Source organism: Salmo salar, unplaced genomic scaffold, assembly GCF_905237065.1.
Source record: "Salmo salar unplaced genomic scaffold, Ssal_v3.1, whole genome shotgun sequence".
Taxonomy (NCBI): domain Eukaryota; kingdom Metazoa; phylum Chordata; class Actinopteri; order Salmoniformes; family Salmonidae; genus Salmo; species Salmo salar.
Window position 1 is genome coordinate 45,619 of NW_025548408.1, and position 17,615 is coordinate 63,233.

Consider the following 17,615-nt stretch of genomic DNA (forward strand, 5'->3'; position numbering starts at 1 on the left):
CCGTCCTCACTGTGTCATATAGTCCGTCCTCACTGTGTCATATAGTCCGTCCTCACTGTGTAATATAGTCCGTCCTCACTGTGTAATATAGTCCGTCCTCACTGTGTAATATAGTCCGTCCTCACTGTGTAATATAGTCCGTCCTCACTGTGTAATATAGTCCGTCCTCACTGTGTAATATAGTCCGTCCTCACTGTGTAATATAGTCCGTCCTCACTGTGTAATATAGTCCGTCCTCACTGTGTAATATAGTCCGTCCTCACTGTGTAATATAGTCCGTCCTCACTGTGTAATATAGTCCGTCCTCACTGTGTAATATAGTCCGTCCTCACTGTGTAATATAGTCCGTCCTCACTGTGTAATATAGTCCGCCCTCACTGTGTAATATAGTCCGCCCTCACTGTGTAATATAGTCCGCCCTCACTGTGTAATATAGTCCGCCCTCACTGTGTAATATAGTCCGTCCTCACTGTGTAATATAGTCCGTCCTCACTGTGTAATATAGTCCGTCCTCACTGTGTAATATAGGCTAGTTGAGAACAAGTCCTTTATTTAACCAGGTAGGCTAGTTGAGAACAAGTCCTTTATTTAACCAGGTTAGGCTAGTTGAGAACAAGTTCTCATTTACAACTGCGACCTGGCCAAGATAAAGCAAAGCAGTGTGACACTGAAAACAACAACACAGAGTTACACATGGAGTAAACAAGCGTACAGTCAATAATACAGTAGAGAAAAAAGAAAGTCTATATACAGTGTGTGTAAATGGAGTGAGGAGGTAAGGCAATAAATGAGCCGTAGTAGCAAAGTAATTACAATTTAGCAGATTAACACTGGACTGATAGATGAGCAGATGATGATGTGTAAGTAGTGATACTGGTGTGCAAAAGAGCAGAAAGTAAATAAAAACAATATGGGGATGAGGTAGGTAGATTGGGTGGGCTGTTTACAGATGGACTATGTACAGCTGCAGCGATCGGTTAGCTGCTCTGACAGCTGATGTTTAAAGTTAGTGAGGGAAATATAAGTCTCCAGCTTCAGCGATTTTTGCAATTCGTTCCAGTCACTGGCAGCAGAGAACTGGAAGGAAAGGCGGCCAAAGGAGGTGTTGGCTTTGGGGATGACCAGTGAGATATACATGCTGGAGCGCGTGCTACGGGTGGGTGTTGCTATGGTGACCAGTGAGCTGAGATAAGGCGGAGCTTTACCTAGCATAGACTTATAGATGACCTGGAGCCAGTGGGTTTGGTGACGAGTATGTAGCTAGGGCCAGCCAACGAGAGCATACAGGTCGCAATGGTGGGTAGTATATGGGGCTTTGGTGACAAAACGGATGGCACTGTGATAGACTGCATCCAGTTTGCTGACTAGGGCATTGGAAGCTATTTTGTAGATGACATCGCCGAAGTCGAGGATCGGTAGGATGGTCAGTTTTACGAGGGTAAGTTTGGCGGCATGAGTGAAGGAGGCTTTGTTGCGAAATAGGAAGCCAATTCTAGATTTGATTTTGGATTGGAGATGTTTAATAGGAGTCTGGAAGGAGTGTTTACAGTCTAACCAGACACCTAGGTATTTGTAGTTGTCCACATATTCTAGGTCAGAACCGTCCAGAGTAGTGATGCTAGTCGGGCGGGCGGGTGCGGGCAGCGAACGGTTGAAAAGCATGCATTTGGTTTTACTAGCATTTAAGAGCAGTTGGAGGCCATGGAAGGAGTGTTGTATGGCATTGAAGCTCATCTGGAGGGTTAACACAGTGTCCAAAGAGGGGCCAGAAGTATACAGAATGGTGTCGTCTGCGTAGAGGTGGATCAGGGAATCACCCGCAGCAAGAGCGACATCGTTGATATATACAGAGTAAAGAGTCGGCCCGAGAATTTAACCCTGTGGTACCCCCATAGAGACTGCCAGAGGTCCAGACAGTAGGCCCTCCGATTTGACACACTGAACTCTATCTGAGAAGTAGTTGGTGAACCAGGCGAGGCAGTCATTTGAGAAACCAAGGCTGTTGAGTCTGCTGATAAGAATGTGGTGATCGAGTCGAAAGCCTTGGCCAGGTCGATGAAAACGGCTGCACAGTAATGTCTTTTATCGATGACGGGTTATGATATCGTTTAGGACCTTGAGCGTGGCTGAGGTGTTACCCATGACCAGCTCGGAAACCGGATTGCACAGCGGAGAAGGTACGGTGGGATTCGAAATGGTCAGTGATCTGTTTATTAACTTGGCTTTCGAAGACTTTAGAAAGGCAGGGCAGGATGGATATAGGTCTATAGCAGTTTGGGTCTAGAGTGACCCCCCCCTTTGAAGACGGGGGTTCTACAACATTGAATCAACATGGTGTTTTGACAAGCTTCTTTGTAACCTCAGTGACTCGGGGCTAACCGATAAACTAAACTATTTTATTTCCTTACCAACCTCCTGATCTGTTTCGGAGAGCTTGCCTTCTGCCGAGGCAGCGTAGCTCCAATACTGGAGCTGGTCCCGTGGTTGATTCAGAGAGGTAGAACCTCAAACATTACTGTGAAGCCGTTGTCTTTAACCTTCTCATTTTATAACCTAGCTTTGCTCCTATGGGGGGGGGAGACGACACTCAACATGGCCGCCAGTCCTCCCATTATACCACCAGCCGTTCTAGTCATTCTATTTCTATAGCAGCACATGCAGTCAGGAGCAGAGGAGAGAAAATGTGTGTTTAAAAAAATACACAAAACTCATAAAACGTAACTCATAGGTAGACCGCTGTCATCCAAAACTCTACACCAATCACTGAAGGCCTATCCAACCCCCTCCACACCAATCACTGAAGGCCTATCCAACCACCTATCCAACCCCCTCCATACCAATCACTGAAGACCTATCCAACCCCCTCCATACCAATCACTGAAGACCTATCCAACCCCCTCCACACCAATCACTGAAGGCCTATCCAACCCCCTCCATACCAATCACTGAAGACCTATCCAACCCCCTCCATACCAATCACTGAAGGCCTATCCAACCCCCCTCCACACCAATCACTGAAGGTCTATCCAACCCCTATCCAACCCCCTCCATACCAATCACTGAAGACCTATCCAACCCCCTCCACACCAATCACTGAAGACCTATCCAACCCCTATCCAACCCCCTCCACACCAATAACTGGCCTATCCAACCCCCCTCCACACCAATAACTGGCCTATCCAACCCCCTCCATACCAATCACTGAAGGTCTATCCAACCCCCCTCCACACCAATCACTGAAGGCCTATCCAACCCCCTCCATACCAATCACTGAAGGCCTATCCAACCCCCTCCACACCAATCACTGAAGACCTATCCAACCCCCTCCACACCAATCACTGAAGGCCTATCCAACCCCTATCCAACCCCCTCTATACCAATCACTGAAGGTCTATCCAACCCCCTCCATACCAATCACTGAAGGCCTATCCAACCCCTCCACACCAATCACTGAAGGCCTATCCAACCCCCTCCACACCAATCACTGAAGGCCTATCCAACCCCTCCACACCAATCACTGAAGTCCTATCCAACCTCCTCCACACCAATCCCTGCAGACCTTTCCAACCCCCTCCACACCAATCACTGAAGGCCTATCCAACCCCCTCCACACCAATCACTGAAGGTCTATCCAACCCCCTCCACACCAATCACTGAAGGCCTATCCAACCCCCTCCACACCAATCACTGAAGTCCTATCCAACCTCCTCCACACCAATCCCTGCAGACCTTTCCAACCCCCTCCACACCAATCACTGAAGGCCTATCCAACCCCCTCCACACCAATCACTGAAGGCCTATCCAACCCCTCCACACCAATCACTGAAGGCCTATCCAACCCCCTCTATACCAATCACTGAAGGCCTATCCAACCCCTATCCAACCCCCTCCATACCAATCACTGAAGGCCTATCCAACCCCTCCATACCAATCACTGAAGGCCTATCCAACCCCCTCCACGCAAATCACTGAAGGTCTATCCAACCCCCTCCACACCAATCACTGAAGACCTATCCAACCCCCCTCCACACCAATCACTGAAGACCTATCCAACCCCCTCCACACCAATCACTGAAGGTCTATCCAACCCCTCCACACCAATCACTGAAGGTCTATCCAACCCCCCTCCATACCAATCACTGAAGGCCTATCCAACCCCCTCCACACCAATCACTGAAGGCCTATCCAACCCCCTCCACACCAATCACTGAAGACCTATCCAACCCCCTCCACACCAATCACTGAAGGCCTATCCAACCCCTAACCAACCCCCTCCACACCAATCACTGAAGACCTATCCAACCCCCCTCCATACCAATCACTGAAGGCCTATCCAACCCCTCTATACCAATCACTGAAGGCCTATCCAACCCCTATCCAACCCCCTCCATACCAATCACTGAAGGCCTATCCAACCCCTCCATACCAATCACTGAAGGCCTATCCAACCCCTCCACGCAAATCACTGAAGGTCTATCCAACCCCCTCCACACCAATCACTGAAGACCTATCCAACCCCCTCCACACCAATCACTGAAGACCTATCCAACCCCCTCCACACCAATCACTGAAGGTCTATCCAACCCCCTCCACACCAATCACTGAAGGTCTATCCAACCCCTATCCAACCCCCTCCATACCAATCACTGAAGGCCTATCCAACCCCCCTCCACACCAATCACTGAAGGCCTATCCAACCCCTCCACACCAATCACTGAAGACCTATCCAACCCCTCCACACCAATCACTGAAGGCCTATCCAACCCCTAACCAACCCCCTCCACACCAATCACTGAAGACCTATCCAACCCCCTCCATACCAATCACTGAAGGCCTATCCCTCCACACCAATCACTGAAGACCTATCCAACCCCCTCCATAGCAATCACTGAAGGCCTATCCAACCCCCTCCACACCAATCACTGAAGGCCTATCCAACCCCCTCCACACCAATCACTGAAGGCCTATCCAACCCCCTCCACACCAATCACTGAAGGCCTATCCAACCCCTATCCAACCCCCTCCACACCAATCACTGAAGGCCTATCCAACCCCCTCCACACCAATCACTGAAGACCTATCCAACCCCTATCCAACCCCCTCCATACCAATCACTGAAGGCCTATCCAACCCCCTCCACACCAATCACTGAAGGCCTATCCAACCCCCTCCACACCAATCACTGAAGACCTATCCAACCCCTCCATACCAATCACTGAAGGCCTATCCAACCCCCCTCCACACCAATCACTGAAGGCCTATCCAACCCCCTCCACACCAATCACTGAAGGTCTATCCAACCCCCTCCACACCAATCACTGAAGACCTATCCAACCCCCTCCATACCAATCACTGAAGGCCTATCCAACCCCCTCCACACCAATCACTGAAGACCTATCCAACCCCTCCACACCAATCACTGAAGGTCTATCCAACCCCCTCCACACCAATCACTGAAGACCTATCCAACCCCCTCCACACCAATCACTGAAGGCCTATCCAACCCCCTCCACACCAATCACTGAAGACCTATCCAACCCCCTCCACACCAATCACTGAGGCCTATCCAACCCCCTCTATACCAATCACTGAAGGCCTATCCAACCCCCCTCCACACCAATCACTGAAGGTCTATCCAACCCCCTCCATACCAATCACTGAAGGCCTATCCAACCCCCTCCACACCAATCACTGAAGGCCTATCCAACCCCCTCCACACCAATCACTGAAGGCCTATGTAACCCCCTCCACACCAATCACTGAAGGCCTATCCAACCCCCTCCACACCAATCACTGAAGGCCTATCCAACCCCCTCCACACCAATCACTGAAGACCTATCCAACCCCCCTCCACACCAATCACTGAAGGTCTATCCAACCCCCTCCACACCAATCACTGAAGACCTATCCAACCCCCTCCACACCAATCACTGAAGGCCTATCCAACCCCCTCCACACCAATCACTGAAGACCTATCCAACCCCTATCCAACCCCCTCCACACCAATCACTGAAGGTCTATCCAACCCCTCCACACCAATCACTGAAGACCTATCCAACCCCTCCACACCAATCACTGAAGGCCTATCCAACCCCCTCCACACCAATCACTGAAGGTCTATCCAACCCCCTCCACACCAATCACTGAAGACCTATCCAACCCCCTCCACACCAATCACTGAAGACCTATCCAACCCCCTCCATACTAAATCAGATAACTGTTTTTACACCACATGCAGTTGTCTATTTATTATAATTTCGTGGGGATGCTGAAACTATTGAAAACAGCCAACAACAGAAAGGGAGACTAATAATTTTGTACTAGTTACTTGGCAGGATGTGTTAAAAGCCTGAACCCCCGGGACATGTTCCTGCAGGCTGTGTATTATTATACAGTCAATATAGTTTATCAGAAAAAAGAAATCTACAAAAATCTCTGAAACTGGAAACACTCATCTCCCTCACTAGCTTTAAGCACCAGCTGTCAGAGCAGCTCACAGATCACTGCACCTGTACATAGCCCATCTATAATTTAGCCCAAACAACTACCTCTTCCCCTACTGTATTTATTTAGTTTATTTTGCTCCTTTGCACCCCATTAACTCTATTTCTACTTTGCACTTTCTTCTACTACAAATCTACCATTCCAGTGTTTTACTTGCTATATTGTATTTACTTTGCCACCACGGACTTTTTTTGCCTTTACCTCCCTTATCGCACCTCATTTGCTCACATTGTATATAGACTTATTTTTCTACTGTATTATTGACTGTATGTTTGTTTTATTCCATGTGTAACTCTGTGTTGTTGTATGTTGTCAAACTGCTTTGCTTTATCTTGGCCAGGTCGCAGTTGTAAATGAGAACTTGTTCTCAACTAGCCTACCTGGTTAAATAAAGGACTTGTTCTCAACTAGCCTACCTGGTTAAATAAAGGACTTGTTCTCAACTAGCCTACCTGGTTAAATAAAGGACTTGTTCTCAACTAGCCTACCTGGTTTAAATAAAGGACTTGTTCTCAACTAGCCTACCCTGGTTAAATAAAGGACTTGTTCTCAACTAGCCTACCTGGTTAAATAAAGGACTTGTTCTCAACTAGCCTACCTGGTTAAATAAAGGACTTGTTCTCAACGAGCCTACCTGGTTAAATAAAGGACTTGTTCTCAACTAACCTACCTGGTTAAATAAAGGACTTGTTCTCAACTAGCCTACCTGGTTTAAATAAAGGACTTGTTCTCAACTAGCCTACCTGGTTAAATAAAGGACTTGTTCTCAACTAGCCTACCTGGTTTAAATAAAGGACTTGTTCTCAACTAGCCTACCCTGGTTAAATAAAGGACTTGTTCTCAACTAGCCTACCTGGTTAAATAAAGGACTTGTTCTCAACTAGCCTACCTGGTTTAAATAAAGGACTTGTTCTCAACTAGCCTACCTGGTTAAATAAAGGACTTGTTCTCAACTAGCCTACCTGGTTTAAATAAAGGACTTGTTCTCAACTAGCCTACCTGGTTAAATAAAGGACTTGTTCTCAACTAGCCTACCTGGTTAAATAAAGGACTTGTTCTCAACTAGCCTACCTGGTTAAATAAAGGACTTGTTCTCAACTAGCCTACCTGGTTAAATAAAGGACTTGTTCTCAACTAGCCTACCTGGTTAAATAAAGGACTTGTTCTCAACTAGCCTACCTGGTTTAAATAAAGGACTTGTTCTCAACTAGCCTACCTGGTTTAAATAAAGGTGAAATAAATAAATCAGTGAGGCTGTAGAAACACAGTGAAACAACCCACCTCCTCTCCATCATCCTCCTGGTCCCAGTTCCGGTCAGTCAGTTCTTTATCAGCAATCCTCTTCGCCATGACAACGCTGCTCTCTGGAAGACAACACAAGAGATAGTCGAGAAACACACACACACACACACATTAATCCAAATGTGATTATTAACATATACACTTTTAAAAAAATGTAGAGTTATTTAATAAGTGAGTTCTAGTGGTACATGATACAAGTTTACTATAAAACAAATACAATAAAACACTAGAGAATGTCAATAACAATATTTCAACATCAGGGACCTGGACGAACTAATGAACTCCAGTAAACTAAAGTTAACTACAGTAACTAGTTAATTAAGGTGAGTGATTTCCCCCATGTCCTGTTAAGACTGAGTTGATGTAGCTAGTTACTAGTAGCTAACTAGCGTTGATACTGATTTAAAAATCACACAAATTGTTGTACAAGAGAGTGAAAGTTGAGGACAAAAAGAGCACATATATATATATGTTCTTGTTTAGTGAATAGTTATGAGCTGCTAATTCTGAAATATCACCACAGGTAACTTTAGCTTGTACCATTACTATGGCTAAATGCCTGGTAGTAGCTAGCTAGATGTAATACTAGTTAGCTAACTAACGTTACATATAATCCAGTACGTATTTTCTCTTTTTGGTTTTTAAGGATCATTTCACCAACCATCTGTGGGTGGATTTCCTTTCCCTAATGTTAGCAAACTTTTATAAAAATGTGTGTCAATTTCAAAAGACAAAAGTAGCTAGCCGACTAAAGTTGGCGAACATCAACTGCCGGTAGCATGTAGCTAGCAAGCTAACTAGCTAGTTCGCTAACCAATTTAGCAATTTAGCTAGTTTTTTTTTAGCATTATAGATCGGTATCTTTTAGGCACCGTCGTGTAGAGTAACGTTTAAAAAAAAGTGTACTTTGTGTGTTTTAGCATGGCCTTATAAACAACATATTATTCCATGCTAGCTACTGTAGCATCACCGTCAATAACATGAACAACCATGAAGTCTCCTGCTAGCTGTGTTTTATAGGCCAACTACTGCTCAGATATCATTACATATAAAAGTTAACGTACCTTTTCCCTAATTAATTAAAATGTTTTCGATAAAACAACCCCCTTGATAGTAAAAACAAGTCCGAATTGCTATTAAACTTTGAATTGTCGCTGGGTGTCCGATCAGCGAGGAAGAAGCAAAGCGAGAGGTTTTACTCCACCCACGGAAATAGTGATTTATTTTGTTGTTATGGGGGTCAATGAGAGAGGTGTAGAATTTGGGTTTAATAAACTTATTAAAATGTAATTGCTAATTTGCTACATGAGCTTTTATTTATTTTGGCGGAATATAAGTTTCGTAATGGTTAGGCTGTAACCAATGCACTGATAAAAGTGGACGGATTTACTATTTCGTGAACTTGATTAATAAAAAATAAATAATAAAAAAAACAACGACTTTATGGTATTTATATGTGTATCTGCCCTCTCAGACCTCAGACTGCGTTTACACGCACACAATAATGCGATTATTATGGATAGTCGGATTCATGTAATAGTTCGATTAAAAACGTTTACATGCTTTGAAAGAAGAACGATTTCTCTAATAATCCTGTTGACATGGACACACCTGAAAAGGATGTCTGATGGAACTGATAAATTCAGTCAAAAATAAACGTTCTACCAACACAGCCAACATGTTATTGTTTTGGGGGAAGAATATTTGATTCTGAGTTTGTATGTGAAAATAATTACTTATAAGAAGTATAGATTCCGTTCCGAACTGACTCCTGCTAAAGATGGGTGTTCACTTGGCTGGTGCTAGCCATTGCTGAGGTCAAATACACTTCTGGAATGACGATTGTGTTTACACGTCCTAATAATTCGAAAGATTGCGTATGATTTTGACCGTACGCCGATTTTCAAGATAAACAGACGAAGGTGTTTACATGACTATTGCATAATCAGCCTTCTGCCATAATCCATTTAATATCAAAGTATTAGTGTGCATGGAAACATACTGAGTACAATAATAATTTGATATTAAACTGACCAAATTCAGCACTTGGTAAAGCAAGCCTTCCTCTTTTGAACGGGTATATATGAGTGGAAAAACTGAAAGTATTTATCTTATAAATAGTTTTAACATACAAACTGTATATGTCGAACTCTTGGCAAAAATAACATAGTCACTGTAGTAAGAATGTTTTTTTGGATCAGCAATTTTTTGCATTTATTCAAAAAGTCCCATCAGGTAGCTTGACTTCAGATGTGTCCATGTAAACAGGATTATTAGGGAAATCGTTCTTCTTGCAAAGCATGTAAACGCTTTTAAATGAACTATTATATTAACCTGTCTACAATAATCGCATTATAGTGTGCATGTAACCGTGCTCAGTAATGTCTCTACTTCCTGCCTGCGTTTCATCTTTGACAACATGTATTTCCATCGTTAGAGCGGTCACTTGATTATCTTGTCAATATAATAGAAAGTCTTCGGTTTAGTTTAGTAAAATTCTCCGGGCCTTTTTCACGCCGCCATTTCACAAAACGGAATCTCCGCGCGTCTCGTCTCCGATGGCCCAATGCGCAAGTGCGAAATATATGGACCATTCATGGGAGTTGTAGTCCTGTAGCAGAGTTTGAGATTCCTTCTGAGCTCGGTGTCTGTTTTAAAATATTTCTACTGAAATGCCCCCCCCCAAAAAATAACCCCAAAACTCACTTCCTCAAGAGCCTTGTGATGAGGAGATTTACACACACACACACGCACACACACACACACACACACACACACTCTTGGAGTTGTGCCACACTATATCTTGTCAGTGAGGCATTTGGGGCGTGTACAATATTCATACTGTATGTTTCAAAATAGACACAGAATGTGCTTGTGATACTTATGGCATGAGATGGTGTCTTCCTTCAACTCATTATGGCTCTACCCCATGCTAGATTATGGAGACGTAATTTATAGATCGACAGGTAAGGGTGCTCTCGAGCGGCTAGATGTTCTTTACCATTCGGCCATCAGATTTGCCACCAATGTTCCTTACAGGACACATCGCTGCACTCTATACTCTTCTAAACTGCTCATCTCTGTATATCCGTCGCAAGACCCACTGGTAGATGCTTATTTATAAAAACCCCTCTTAGGCCTCACTCCCCCCCTATCTGAGATATCTACTGCAGCCCTCATCCTCCACATACAACACCCGTTCTGCCAGTCACATTCTGTTAAAGGTCCCCAAAGCGAACACATCCCTGGGTCGCTCGTCTTTTCAGTTCGCTGCAGCTAGCGACTGGAACGAGCTGCAACAAACACTCAAACTGGACAGTTTTATCTCAAATCTCTTCATTCAAAGACTCAAATCATGGACACTCTTACTGACAGTTGTGGCTGCTTTGAGTGATGTATTGTTGTCTCTACCTTCTTGCCCTTTGTGCTGTTGTCTGTACCCAATAATGTTTGTACCCTGTTTTGTTTGCTACCATGTTGTGCTGCTACCATGTTGTGTTTCTACCATGCTGTGTTGTCATGTGTTGCTACCATGCTGTGTTGTTGTCTTAGGTTTCTCTTTATGTAGTGTTGTCTCTCTTTATGTAGTGTTGTGTTGTCTCTCTTGTCCTGATGTGTGTTTTGTCCTATATTTATATTTTATACAAAAATATACTTTTTATCCCAGGCCCCTGTCCCCGCAGGAGGCCTTTTGCCTTTCGGTGGGCCGTCATTGTAAATAAGAATTTGTTCTTAACTGACTTGCCTAGTTAAATAAAGGTTAAATAAAAAATAATACAAAATGAAAATAGCTAGGCTCCAGAGCTGCAGTAGGCCAGGCTGCAGTAGGCCAGGCTGCAGTAGGCCATGGCTGCAGTAGACCATGGCTGCAGTAGACCAGGCTGCAGTAGACCAGGCTGCAGTAGACCAGGCTGCAGTAGACCAGGCTGCAGTAGACCATGGCTGCAGTAGACCAGGCTGCAGTAGACCAGGCTGCAGTAGACCATGGCTGCAGTAGACCAGGCTGCAGTAGGCCATGGCTGCAGTAGACCAGGCTGCAGTAGACCAGGCTGCAGTAGACCAGGCTGCAGTAGACCAGGCTGCAGTAGACCATGGCTGCAGTAGACAAGGCTGCAGTAGACAAGGCTGCAGTAGACAAGGCTGCAGTAGGCCAGGGCTGCAGTAGACCAGGCAGCAGTAGGCCATGGCTGCAGTAGGCCAGGCTGCAGTAGACCAGGCTGCAGGCCTACAGAGGCTCCAGGGACTGAGGGTGCAGAAGGCCCAGTAGAGCTGCAGTAGGCCATGGCTGCAGTAGACCAGGCTGCAGTAGACCAGGCTGCAGTAGACCATGGCTGCAGTAGACCAGGCTGCAGTAGACAAGGCTGCAGTAGACAAGGCTGCAGTAGGCCATGCCTGCAGTAGACCAGGCAGCAGTAGGCCATGGCTGCAGTAGGCCAGGCTGCAGTAGGCCATGGCTGCAGGCTACAGAGGCTCCAGGGACTGAGGGTAGAATGGCCAGTACTGCAGTAGGCCATGGCTGCAGTAGACCAGGCTGCAGTAGGCCATGGCTGCAGTAGGCCAGGCTGCAGTAGACCATGGCTGCAGTAGACCAGGCTGCAGTAGACAAGGCTGCAGTAGGCCATGGCTGCAGTAGACCAGGCTGCAGTAGGCCATGGCTGCAGTAGACCAGGCTGCAGTAGACCAGGCTGCAGTAGACCAGGCTGCAGTAGACCAGGCTGCAGTAGGCCATGGCTGCAGTAGGCCATGGCTGCAGTAGACCAGGCTGCAGTAGACCATGGCTGCAGTAGGCCATGGCTGCAGTAGGCCATGGCTGCAGGCTACAGAGGCTCCAGGGACTGAGGGTAGAATGGCTCCAGTACTGCAGTAGGCATGGCTGCAGTAGACCAGGCTGCAGTAGGCCAGGCTGCAGTAGACCAGGCTGCAGTAGACCATGGCTGCAGTAGGCCAGGCTGCAGACTACAGAGGCTCCAGGGACTAGGGAGGTAGAACTATAGAATAGTGTAGAGTTGGGAAGCAGAGCAGATGGCCGGTCTCCAAGCTCCCAGGATTCTCCAGTCCAGTGCCAGGGTCTTGACAAGGCAGGAACAGGTGCTGGAGAAAAGGAGGAAGTGAGCTGGGGGCTCTAGAGGCCCCTTGACCAGGGGAAACTTCAGCCCGGAGCAGCTGGTCTGGCCAGGAGGAGAAGACAGTAGGCCGGGGAGCCTTGGGTTGGTTGGTTGGGCACTGCTAGAAAGAGAAAGCTGTTACAACGTGGAGAGAGCAGGGACAAAAAAGGTCATTGAGGATAATTCAAGGTAAATATAAATGTAAGGTGCATGAAACAAAGAGGACCTCTAAAATAATTTTACAGTGGAGTGAAATGCATGCTGGGGAAGCCAACTACCATGGGTCAGTGGAGTGAAATGCATGCTGGGGAAGCCAACTACCATGGGTCAGTGGAGTGAAATGCATGCTGGGGAAGCCAACTACCATGGGTCAGTGGAGTGAAATGCATGCTGGGGAAGCCAACTACCATGGGTCAGTGGAGTGAAATGCATGCTGGGGAAGCCAACTACCATGGGTCAGTGGAGTGAAATGCATGCTGGGGAAGCCAACTACCATGGGTCAGTGGAGTGAAATGCATGCTGGGGAAGCCAACTACCATGGGTCAGTGGAGTGAAATGCATGCTGGGAAGCCAACTACCATGGGTCAGTGGAGTGAAATGCATGCTGGGAAGCCAACTACCATGGGTCAGTGGAGTGAAATGCATGCTGGGGAAGCCAACTACCATGGGTCAGTGGAGTGAAATGCATGCTGGGGAAGCCAACTACCATGGGTCAGTGGAGTGAAATGCATGCGGGGGAAGCCAACTACCATGGGTCAGTGGAGTGAAATGCATGCTGGGGAAGCCAACTACCATGGGTCAGTGGAGTGAAATGCATGCTGGGGAAGCCAACTACCATGGGTCAGTGGAGTGAAATGCATGCTGGGAAGCCAACTACCATGGGTCAGTGTAGTGAAATGCATGCTGGGGAAGCCAACTACCATGGGTCAGTGGAGTGAAATGCATGCTGGGTAGCCAACTACCATGGGTCAGTGGAGTGAAATGCATGCTGGGGAAGCCAACTACCATGGGTCATTGGAGTGAAATGCATGCTGGGAAAGCCAACTACCATGGGTCAGTGGAGTGAAATGCATGCTGGGAAGCCAACTACCATGGGTCAGTGGAGTGAAATGCATGCTGGGGAAGCCAACTACCATGGGTCAGTGGAGTGAAATGCATGCTGGGAAGCCATCTAGCTTGCTGTATTGTTTTTTAAATTGACTGTTTACTTTTCAACTTGATAATGATATTCATTTGTCTTACCGGTATTCAGAGCATCAGTGAAGTGCATTAGGTTCAGTCATCCATAGAGGGCCTTGGTAGGCTATTCTCCAGCCCAGGGAGAAGGGGCGTAGATGGGGTAACAAAAGGAGGCCCTCTGCCTGCCTGCTGGGTGGAGGAGATTACCAGCCAGGCTGACAAAATGGAGGAGCCCTACTGGGCACTATGGGGGAAGCACTTCCATAGGCAGGTTAAGAGTTACACACACACACACACACACACACACACACACACACACACACCACACACCACACACCACACACCACACACACACACCACACACACACACACACAGTCACACAGTCACACAGTCACACACACACACACTGTTAGAATCACAGGCTTGTTATTTCCCTGGACAGACAGAGACTGTTTTAATCACTATGAGAGGATGTCAGACCCCCAGCGATTATTGCCGATGAGTTTCTGATTCTAACACGCCGTCAATACATCAGGACAAGGACAATACATGTTCAACCACAAGTTTGTTATTTCAGAGCTTCGTTCAGAGCAAAGAATTGAAATTGGATACACAGATAAATCCGGTACAATATTTGAAAGATATAAACAGCTTCTTTCAAACCATATAATTCCATATAAACTATTATAATGAACTATTTGTCTCATAGAAAACATCCCCATCTCTTTTAGTGATGTTCTGGAATTAAAATCCAGAGGTCTTAAATCATAATTCCTACAGCAGCCATCTCTAATAGCTGGTCTGTTCTCATCATGACATTAGCTACATCCAAAATGGCCACCTTATTCACTATATAGTGCACTACTTTGGACCAGGGCTCATAGGGCTCGGGTTATTAACGTCAGTGCACTTACGTAGCGAACAGCAGGGTTCCGTTTGGGACGCGTGTCGTATTTAAATGTCAATCAGGCGCTATGCAAATCGCCGAGTAGAATTACACCCAATTAGTTTAGCGGCGTTATACAGTAATTAGTAGAGTGACAAATTAATTTCATGATTCAACACAATCACCATTATCAAAAGAAACGAGAACTACAATGCTAACTGTGGAATTAATGTGTATTTCTCTCCTAGGAATAGTTACAGGGTACTAACTAGTGACAGGGGAAGGGTACTAACTAGTGACAGGGAAGGGTACTAACTAGTGACAGGGAAGGGTACTAACTAGTGACAGGGAAGGGTACTAACTAGTGACAGGGAAGGGTACTAACTAGTGACAGGGAAGGGTACTAACTAGTGACAGGGAAGGCTAACTACGGGGATCCTAGTGACAGGGAAGGGTACTAACTAGTGACAGGGAAGGGTACTAACTAGTGACAGGAAGGGTACTAACTAGTGACAGGGAAGGGTACTAACTAGTGACAGGGAAGGGTACTAACTAGTGACAGGGAAGGGTACTAACTAGTGACAGGGAAGGGTACTAACTAGTGACAGGGAAGGGTACTAACTAGTGACAGGGAAGGGTACTAACTAGTGACAGGGAAGGGTACTAACTAGTGACAGGGAAGGGTACTAACTAGTGACAGGAAGGGTACTAACTAGTGGCAGGGAAGGGTACTAACTAGTGACAGGGAAGGGTACTAACTAGTGACAGGGAAGGGTACTAACTAGTGACAGGGAAGGGTACTAACTAGTGACAGGGAAGGGTACTAACTAGTGACAGGGAAGGGTACTAACTAGTGACAGGGAAGGGTACTAACTAGTGACTGGGAAGGGTACTAACTAGTGACAGGGAAGGGTACTAACTAGTGACGGGAAGGGTACTAACTAGTGACAGGGAAGGGTACTAACTAGTGACAGGGAAGGGTACTAACTAGTGACTGGGAAGGGTACTAACTAGTGACAGGGAAGGGTACTAACTAGTGACTGGGAAGGGTACTAACTAGTGACAGGGAAGGGTACTAACTAGTGACAGGGAAGGGTACTAACTAGTGACAGGGAAGGGTACTAACTAGTGACAGGGAAGGGTACTAACTAGTGACTGGGAAGGGTACTAACTAGTGACAGGGAAGGGTACTAACTAGTGACTGGGAAGGGTACTAACTAGTGACAGGGAAGGGTACTAACTAGTGACTGGGAAGGGTACTAACTAGTGACTGGGAAGGGTACTAACTAGTGACTGGGAAGGGTACTAACTAGTGACAGGAAGGGTACTAACTAGTGACAGGGAAGGTACTAATAGTGACGAAAGGGTACTAACTAGTGACAGGGAGGATACAGACTAGTGACTGGAAGGGTACTAATTAGTGGCAGGGAAGGAAACTAACTAGTGACAGGAAGGCACAAACTGGTGCGACCGGGTTGCTACTTCACTAGTGACAGGGAAGGAAACCAACTAGGATATCACCGTGTGCCAGCAAGCATATCACCGTGCTACCAAGCCTGATATCACTGTGTACCAAATATCACTGTGTACCCTATGTCTAAGCATCACTGTGTACTAACAGTGCATGGTCTAACTGTGACAGGCAAGGTACTAACTAGTGACAGGAAGGGTACTAACTAGTGACAGAAGGTACTAACTAGTGCAGGGGTAACTAGTGACAAATAACTAGTGAAACTGGGTACTCACTAGTGACAGGGAAGGTACTAACTAGTGACTGGGAAGGGTACAAGACTGAAGGTACTAACTAGTGACAGGGAAGGGTACTAACTAGTGACTGGGAAGGGTATAACTAGTGACTAAGGGTACTAACTAGTGACAGGGAAGGGTACTAACTAGTGACAGGGGAGGATGCAGAAAGCTGTGTCCTATTGGCTGTTAGGGAGGATACAGAAGAAAACGTTTTATACGGCTTTATAGAAATGACAAATTAAATGTTTAAAAAAGTTATATACTCCTATACTCTGATGTTAAATGAAAGTCAAATTAATCCTCAAGCCTGATATCACTGTGTACCCTAACCTGATATCACTGTATCCTCAAGCCTGATATCACTGTGTACCAAGCCTGATATCACTGTGTACCAAGCCTGATATCACTGTGTACCAAGCCTGATATCACTGTGTACCAAGCCTGATATCACTGTGTACCAAGCCTGATATCACTGTGTACCAAGCCTGATATCACTGTGTACCAAGCCTGATATCACTGTGTACCAAGCCTGATATCACTGTGTACCAAGCCCGATATCACTGTGTACCAAGCCCGATATCACTGTGTACCAAGCCTGATATCACTGTGTACCAAGCCTGATATCACTGTGTACCAAGCCTGATATCACTGTGTACCAAGCCTGATATCACTGTGTACCAAGCCTGATATCACTGTGTACCAAGCCTGATATCACTGTGTACCAAGCCCGATATCACTGTGTACCCAAGCCTGATATCACTGTGTACCAAACCTGATATCACTGTGTACCAAGCCTGATATCACTGTGTACCCAAGCCTGATATCACTGTGTACCAAACCTGATATCACTGTGTACCAAGCCTGATATCACTGTGTACCAAGCCTGATA

At 46.2% G+C, this 17,615-nt stretch overlaps 1 pseudogene; it reads right to left on the reverse strand.

The window, feature by feature from the left end:
- Positions 1–9,030, reverse strand: part of LOC106591976 (nuclear pore complex protein Nup50-like) — a 31,557-nt pseudogene extending 22,527 nt beyond the window's left edge.
- Between the last annotated feature and the right edge of the window lie 8,585 nt (positions 9,031–17,615).